Source organism: Nicotiana attenuata, chromosome 3, assembly GCF_001879085.1.
Source record: "Nicotiana attenuata strain UT chromosome 3, NIATTr2, whole genome shotgun sequence".
NCBI classification, from domain to species: domain Eukaryota; kingdom Viridiplantae; phylum Streptophyta; class Magnoliopsida; order Solanales; family Solanaceae; genus Nicotiana; species Nicotiana attenuata.
Window position 1 is genome coordinate 34247020 of NC_031991.1, and position 9230 is coordinate 34256249.

Here is a 9230-nt window from a genome sequence, read left to right on the forward strand (position 1 = left end):
CACGCATGATGAGTATAGAAGCTGTAGATGCAGTGCATGGACGATAAAAGAGGATTGATACTTTCAAATAACAGGTCAAGAACCTGGTTCTTGTACCAAAGGTTAGTAGTTCTGTGCATTCTTTAATACACGTCTTAAAAAGGTACAAAACACAACTGCCATGTCATTCACCTTTTCAGATCCTACTATCACGTATCTTTACTTCAAATCGTTCCATCTCCCTCTGAAATTTTGCACTTCTCCACGCACACTGCCATTTCAGAACCGGTCCCTATCTCTCTCTTCATAATTATTCATCCTTAATAAAACCCTCCTCTTTTTTCCACAAACCATAAGTCTTCCATTAGAACTTCCTAAAGTACCTTCACTCCATATTTTCAATGGCTGATACGAACTCCGACATCCCTGCCTCAGTCATCCCCGGTACTGAAAAACCTATGGAGTCCTCCGTCCCTTCTGAGTCTTTTATAACCACTCCTACTCTCCCTGCTAAAATCACACCTCACCCAGATTCTCCGTCTCTCTCCATTTCAGAAACCCCTAAAAGTGCTGATCCGTCATCTCTATCTTCTGGGGTTCCCACTAATCAAAGAACAAGTGGAGAACAAGGTCAAAGCCATAAGGTCGTAGAGGCTTCTGCCATTGTTATTGCAGATTCCGTGGTGGCAGTGGTGCCGATTGAGGAAGAAAATATTGTAACCATCTTTGTGGTATCTGCTGACGGTGTTCTTCAGGAGATAATTGCTCAGAGAAACGAGGTATAGGGTATGGGGGAAGAAGGAGCCATAGTGACTGTTGAGGACGTTGCACTAGCAGAAACTACTGGGCCCTCACATGAGGAACCTGATCCCTCTCCGGAGGACCCAAGTCAGGGTTCTCATTCCCAGGACAGTTCTGCTCCTGCATTTGATGTTGCGCCTCTGGACATTCAAGCTCCTGAGATGAGGGCCAGCGATGAGGAGGATCTAGACAACCTGGCTCTTGATGCGTTCATAGTTAAGCGGAGGGTTGTGTCCGCTCCTGAGTCTTCCACCAAGCGACCTACTACCAGGTTGCAAGCTAAGGTGGCCTACGACTCTGCCCTTCAAAAGAGCAGAAAAAGTAGTAAGAAGCAAAGGAGGAGGTTGGTGAAAGATAATGTGCCCGTAAGTGATAAAGCGGTCCATGTGGTAGAAGTGGAAGAGGAAACACCATATGGACCTGGTTCACTGGTGAGACGGTCCCAGAAAAAGAAGCAGCCTGCTTTAGTAGAGAAAGTTTCAACCCCTAGTTCCAAGTTGAAGGATGCTATGAGTGAGTCCTCGAAGTCTGATGAGGATGTGTTAGTCAAGTTCAAGGGAAAAGAGAAATCAAGTGGTGGGAAGTTCGGCAAATGAAAGTCTTAAACTATTCAGGAACCTGTTTCTGTGAAGAGGCTGAGGAGTGAAGGTAGTTCTGCTTCAGAACGCCTGAGGCACCAAAAGGTTCTGCTGGGTCGTACGTTTGACCCAGCAATCTCTGAGATGGCTGGTGTGCGACAAGTTCTTGAAATGGTTGAGTTTCAACGATGGGGGCATCTATTCCAAATAGATGCACCTAAAGTGTATGAGGATGAGGTTCAAAGCTTCTTTGCTAGCCTCTTTCCCATTGAGACGGACCATATTTGTGCTTTGGTGAATGGAGTAGATATTGTGTTCGATGTAAAGTTGCTTGGGGAAATTCTTAAAGTCCCTACAGTTGGTGTGTCTAGTGTGAAGGATGTGTGTTAGTATAATTTCCGAAATGCCGTGGTAAAGGACAATTGCGAACCAAAAGGGAGACCAGATCCACAAGAAGGCATAACTCCCTGTTTATCAACTGCTTTTCGAATTGGTAAACAAAGTTCTATTGCCTCGTGCTGAGAGGAGGTCCATGACTTCTATGTCTGACCTGTTTTTGATGGTGCAACTGGATAGCTTTACTCCTGTAAGCCTGCCTGCTATTATGATTGAACACATGCAAAAAGTAGCAACCTTCAAGGATGGTAATCATGGCCTTCCTTACGGGTTTCTGATTACGCGAGTGTTTAAGTTCTTCGAGGTGCCGCTGGGGCAAGGCAAGGTAGGAATAAAGAAACAGACTCTCACAGACAACGTTGGAAGAATGCGAGTGCATAGAAAAGAATCGGGGGGAGGGGGGGTAGGAAGTACATCAACTGTCTCACAGCTCATTAATGCTCAAAATAGTGCAACTGAGGAGATTCGCAGTTGAAGGCTAGGAATGCTATCCTGGAAGGTCAGCAAGCCCAAGGGGTTCCGGCGTCAAATGATGAAGTAGCTCGTTTGACAAAAGAGAATGCTGATCTCAGGGCGCAAGTAGAGAACCTAAAAGCAGAACTGCTCAATGAGGAAAAGTCGGCCAATGCCCGAATAGACTTAGTTCTCCAAACACTTGCTGCAGCCTCCAAGCCCTCTACTCCTAGTGCCCCCTAAGTACCCCTTCAGTGACCAATTTCTGGAATGTTCTTTTCAGTTTTTTTGGCAGATGTTTTTTTTTTGATGTGGTTGGGATGAAATAGTACTGCTCCCGTCTTTAACATTCCAATTTTGTCTTTGCTTTTTTTATAAGCAAAGGCATATATTTTTATCTATATAGAATCTATCCTCTTTTATTATCACATTGCTTGAATTTTATGATTCTCTTCTCTATCATGTTGTGTGCACATATGTGGCATGAGTTAGCTCGGCTAGACTTCTTTACGCTGTTTGACTGCTTGTGTCTTTTTAATGATGCCAAAAGGGGGAATAAATAAATAAGTGTATAGATATAATGATAAAATTTACAATCTTCAAAAAGGAAGGCATAAAGTCAGGGGGAACTTGTGATCTCCTGTTACTTTATCTGGTTCTCTTTGCTCTACACGTTATCAATGTTTAAGTTTGTCATCATCAAAAAGGGGGAAATTGATAGGTTTTCAATGTCTTTGCCTTATGTTTTGATAATCTAACAAACTTACTGTTAAGGACCAGATAGGGAATCTGACACACTTGGGCTACACTACAAGTTAACGAATTCCAGCTAAATGTGAACTGCTATAGCTTCAGGAGATAGAGAACCAAATAAGGACATGGTACCTTTGTGGTTCCCTCATAGCAGTACGAAGTCAATTGGACACAGCTGGAAGCGACGTGACTGCCTGCACTGTTTCTGCCTGCACTGCACTGTTTCCAGTGGCCACTTATCATTTGACCAACTAAAGTGCCTACATCATTCAAGTGATGTCATCAAGGTGTATCAACAAGGAGTTTATATCAAAACATCACTTGAATACCTGATTCCACTCATTCAAGCCTTTTGCAAAACTGTGAACTAAATTCTCAAGAGCTTGAAGAACAAAGTTAAACGCTACTATGGACCAGTTCCTAAAGTTAGTATTTTGTTTTTCTTAGTTGAGTTGTAACTTTGTGATTGTTCTTATTGTATCTCCTAAATTGCTTAGCTAGAAGCGTTGATTAGGAACCCTCTTATAAAATCCATAAACTCTCTGAGTTTATGTTGTGACTAGGTTTAGTCATAAGTTAAAGTCTTTGTAACTAGAGAGTGACAAAATGGCTTGTGGTAAGAGTATCGCAAGTTAGTTGAGTTGAAATTCTTTGTAATGGGATCATTACAAAGTGGCCTGTAATAGGTGTTTACAAGTTAGTGAAGTTGAAAGCCTACAGGTGTAGGTCGTGGTTTTTGTCCCCTTGAGTTGGGATTTTTCCATGTAAAAAACCCGTGTCTTATTTACTTACTGTTTTATTAGCATTCTCAGTATAACCACATAGAGGACCAGGTACTCTACTGTTTCGTGGACTCATACAAACTAACAGGTAGGTAATCCGAAACTCTGCCGGAATTTTTAAAAAAAAAAAACAAAGAAAAAGAAAATAAGTGATTGTTTTCGAAGTCATGTTTCCCATGTTCCGTCAAAACTGACGAACTACGCGGGTCTGATTCTCACCGGATGTGAGATACCTAGGCAAACCTCATCGGTTCCGGCTCCTAATTTTTAAAAATTCAAAAATATTTTTCTTTACTTCCTTCTTTAGAAAAGTCTTTCTTTAAGACGCCAATTAAAAAAAAATCCAAAAATATTTTCTTTTAATTTCTTCTAAAAATCCAAAAATATTTTCATTCTTCTTTAGAATTTTTTCTTTCGAAAATTGAAAAGAAAATTCAAGATTCAAAAATATTTTCTTTAGAAGTCTTTCTTTCACAATTTAACATAAAAGTCCAAAAATCCAAAGATATTTTCTTTCTTCTTTAGAAGTTTTTCTTTCGAAATTCCAAAAAAATTGAAATCAAAAAATATTTTCTTTCTTCTTTATAAGTCTTTCTTTCGAAAATTTTAAAAAAAGACAAAAAAGAAGAAAAGTAAATTCAAAATCCAAAAAAAAAAAGATTTAGTTTATCTCCTTTATTCCTAATCTTCCCGAACTATGCAAAGTTCTGATTCATGCGGCATCATGATACGTAGGCAACCCACATCAGGTTCGATCGAATGGTTAAAAAAAAAAAAAGAAGATAGAAAAACTAAAACAAAAAGAGAAAGGAAAGAAACAAAAAAAAAAAAAGAGAAAAGAAAAAAAAAGAGAAAAAGAAGATTGTTCATTCTAACATGCTTGTTGTTTTGAAATAAAATCTGGTTAAAGGTGGTCGGTTTGTTGGTTTGCAATGGCGAGTCCAGGATCCCTCAATAATAAAAGCATCTTCTCAACCGAAGGAACAAGAACCACTATTGTCGGTCCAACTAAGGTCACGGAAAAGCAAGTAGACAAGTTGGTGATAAAATAGAGGCAAATATTGGCTGACTTCTACCAGTTTTGAGCAATAGGACATGGGCTGCTCGGGTTGATTGTCAAAATTTGATTGTTGAATCCAAAGCAATCAAAATGGTCAAATGCCGTAGTAATGCTGATGTGCGAATGTGTGGCTAAGATGTCGCTTAGTAACTGGAAAGTCACTCCTCCTTCAGCCATGGTAGTTTATTTTTATCGTCTTTTCTTCTTCTTTTGTGTTATCGGACCCTGCTATCCTTTATTCAATAAAAATCAGTCAGTCATTTTGTGTCCATTTTGTGCATAGTTCTTTTCACGCTAGTTCTAGTGACATGACATGCATGCGGAATTTTTGGCCAGATCTTAGAAAATTGATTTAGTCTTGAATTGCATAAGTGAGAAAAAGATACTTCTGAAGAAGAACAGACACGTGAAACATTTGGAAAATAAGCATGAGCTAAGTTTACATGGAACCAAAGCAGTCATGCTCATGGAAGTGAAGGATCTCTACCTTTTTAATTATTTCAGAAGATCAGGCTTAAGGATAATCGGACGGGTTGAAGTATGTTTAGCACTAAGATATAGAAAGTATTTTTCAATATAAGGTGTATTCCAGACAACTTGAAATGGATCAGTTAGTGGCAAAATGCATCTTCTACATCAAGACAAAATCCAAGAAAAGTCACCCAAATTGACAAGGGTCATTCACAGCGAGGAAAGTATTGCTCATACAGCTTTACACTGAAAAAGACCCAAGAAGACAGGGAAAGGATACTATAATTGGCGTTCTCGAGGCTGGGAGGCCCTTTTTCTGCTATCCAAACACTTTATACCTTTTGTTACCCCTTTTGAGCCTGTGTTATTTTTTTTTACCACCCTCTTTTGGAATCAAGTTTAGAGTCAAGAGAAAAAAAAATGAAAAGAAAAAAAGAAAAAGAAAAGTCCATGTCCCAAGAGTACAAACTAGGGCAATTCTTAGAAAGTTCAAGTGAAAAAAAAATAAAATGAAGAAGAAAAGAATTGTCAAAGGTCCATGTCCCCAGAAAATAGAAATTAGGGCAACTTGTTTTGAGAACAAAAAGAAAAAAAAGAAAGGAAAAAGAAACAGAAAGAAAGATGAAAAAAAAATTAGTTAGTCAGATGTTTGAACTACGTTAGACCTGATGCCCTTAAAAAAGGGATACGTAGGCAGCCTTACACGGTTCGGTCCAACCCAAATAAGAATTCAAAAAAAAAGGAAAAAAAAATCCAAAAATCCCCAATAGCTGAAACTGGGGCAAAGATTTTATTTCACTGTTGAAAGAGTCGATTCCAAGAGTTGTAAGTCTACAACCCCCTTATTTTGAGTCTATTTTGAGCTTTCATGACGTCCTTTCTTTCCAACCCTATCCAAAATCCTTCCAAATAAAGACCTCCCGATACGCCTTCAAGAATGCCAAGAGAAGCATGCAATGAGCAAAGATTGTCACGCGACATAGAACACTGTCAAGTTGCTCACACAAGAAAGCAAAAGAAAAAGAAAAAAAAAGAAAAATGAGAGAGTCTTACTAGTGAAAACCTTCACGGGCACTGTAAGACGGCTGTAAGCATAGAAGAATAAATGAGAGAGACTTGTTGGTGAAAACCCCCGGGGCACCACTAGTCGAAAGTGAGTCGTGAAGCTGATGCAAAGGATTGGCACGAACAAGCCCGACTTCAAAGGTCATAAGAATGGTAAAAGGGAATATTGGATTAGTTTGATAGATCAGGCGGTTGAGACCAAAATGCATGTCATGATCATTAAGGCTAGTTACTGAAAGAAAAAAAAACAAAAAAAAAGAAAAAAAAAACTCTTCCTTCTATCCTTCCCGAGAGGGGCATTTCTTGTTAATATTGTTTCTTTGCATCATTTTGTCCTTCACTCTGAGTCAGTCCTTGTCAAAACAAGCAAGAAAAGATTTCAAAATCTGCTACCAGCTTTTCAGTTGCACAAAGTAAATTTGGCCAGCACACCCCGTTGTTACTGTCAATATGCCTTGAAGATTCATGCAAAGGCTTCCCCAAAAGACTCTTGTCAGCCTACTTGGCGCAAGCAAAGATAACTGGTGATTCTCTCGGATAGATAAATTGCTAAAAAGTAGGGAGTCATTCAAGATCAGAAAAGGTCACCTAAGCAAAAATCTCCAGTTGGATAAGGCTGATTGAGCCACAAATACAAATGGTATCGGGTGTGAAACAATCAGGGTTGATGCAGAGCAAAAGTCTCTTGAAACCGACTCAAGCTGATTGAGCAGAAGCCAAGCTGCCCAAGACTCAAGGCCACAAACCGACCACAATTTTCAAAACTGACAAATTTTTCTTTGTGTGAAACAGGAACAAAGCAGTGCAAGGAAAGTGGTTCAAAAAAGAAAAAGAAAAAAAAGAAAAGAAGAGAAGAGCCGACAAAGGGAAGTTTCTCAAATCTTTGCCTTTATTTGTTTTGCTGTTGTGCATAAAATCTTGCCATTGATCTTCGCATTTTTTCCTCCTAGGATAAAAAGTCCTAGTCTGATGGATTTTCCTTCCAATAAAAATCTTAGTCTGATGAATCTTTCTCCTAGGATAGAAAACCTAGTCTGATAAACTTTCTCCTAGGATAGAAATTTTAGTCTGATGAATCTTTCTCCTAAGATAGAAAACCTAGTCTGATGAATTTTCTCCTATGATAGAAATCTTAGTCTGATTAATGTTTCTCCTAAGATAACAAATAAAATCCTAGTCTGATGAATCTTTCTCCTAGGATAAATGTCTTAGTCTGATGAATTTTTCTCCTAAGATAGAAGACCTAGTCTGATGAATCTTTCTCCTAGGATAGAAATCTTAGTCTGATGAATTTTTCTCCTAAGATAGAAGACCTAGTCTGATGAACTTTCTCCTAGGATAGAAATTTTAGTCTAATGAATATTTCTCCGAAGATACCAAAAAAAAGAAGAAGAAAAGAGACCTAGTCTGATGAACTTTCTCCTAGGATCAAAATCTTAGTCTGATGAATTTTTCTCCTAAGATAGAAAACCTAGTCTGATGAACTTTCTCCTAGGATAAAAATCTTAGTCTGATGAATCTTTCTCCTAATATAACAAATAAAACCCTAGTCTGATGAATCTTTCTCCTAGGATAAATGTCCTAGTCTGACGAATCTTTCTCCTAGAATAGAAATCTTAGTCTGATGAATTTTTCTCCTAAGATAGAAGACCTAGTCTGATGAACTTTCTCCTAGGATAGAAATCTTAGTCTGATGAATCTTTCTCCTAAGATACCAAAAAAAAAGAAGAAGAAAAGAGACCTAGTCTGATGAACTTTCTCCTATGATCAAAATCTTAGTCTGATGAATTTTTCTCCTCTGATAGAAGACCTAGTCTGATGAGCTTTCTCCTATGATAGAAATCTTAGTCTGATGAATCTTTCTCCTAAGATAAAAAACCTAGTCTGATGAACTTTCTCCTAGGATAACAATCTTAGTCTGATGAATATTTCTCCTAAGATAGGAAACATAGTCTGATGAAATTTCTCCCAGGATAGAAATCTTAGTCTGATGAATCTTTCTCCTAAGATACCGAAAAAAAAGAGACCTAGTCTGATGAACTTTTCTCCTAGGATCAAAATCTTAGTCTGATGAATCTTTCTCCTAAGATAATAAATTAGAAAACCTAGTCTGATGAGCTTTCTCCTAGGATAGATGTCTTAGTCTGATGAATTTTTCTCCTAAGATATAAAAACCTAGTGTGATGAATATTCTCCTAGGATAGAAATCTTAGTCTGATGAATCTTTCTCCTAAGATAGCGAAAAAAGAGACCTAGTCTGATGAACTTTTCTCCTAGGATCAAAATCTTAGTCTCATTAATCTTTCTCCTAAGATAATAAATTAGAAAACCTAGTCTGATGAACTTTCTCCTAGGATAGATGTCTTAGTCTGATGAATTTTTCTCCTAATATATAAGGAAATTAATAAAAAGAAAAGAAAAGAGGATGTCTCGATTAAAAAATAGTCATTTAGTCATGCCTTTGAAAAAAGAAAAAAAAGCGCTGGGGCAATTTGTTTAACAGAATGATTTTCCCAAAAGAAAAAAAAATGAAATCGATTTTCTTCAAAAAAAAAAAAGAAAAAGAAAGAAAAAAAAATTTCTTCTTGGTTCGTTTTAGCATAGGGTACACAATTCCCTAGTCTCCTGATGCCAACGTAGGGTCACCACTCCCTAGTTGATGCCAACATAGGGTCTCCACTCCCTAGTTGATGCCACCATAACCTGATGCCAACATAGGGTCACCACTCCCTAGTTGATGCCAACATAGGGTCTCCACTCCCTAGTTGATGCCAACATAACCTGATGCCAACATAGGGTCACCACTACCTAGTTGATGCCAACGTAGGGTCACCACTCCCTAGTTGATGATTTTCCAATAATAGGGTCTCTAATCCCTAGTTGATTTCATTT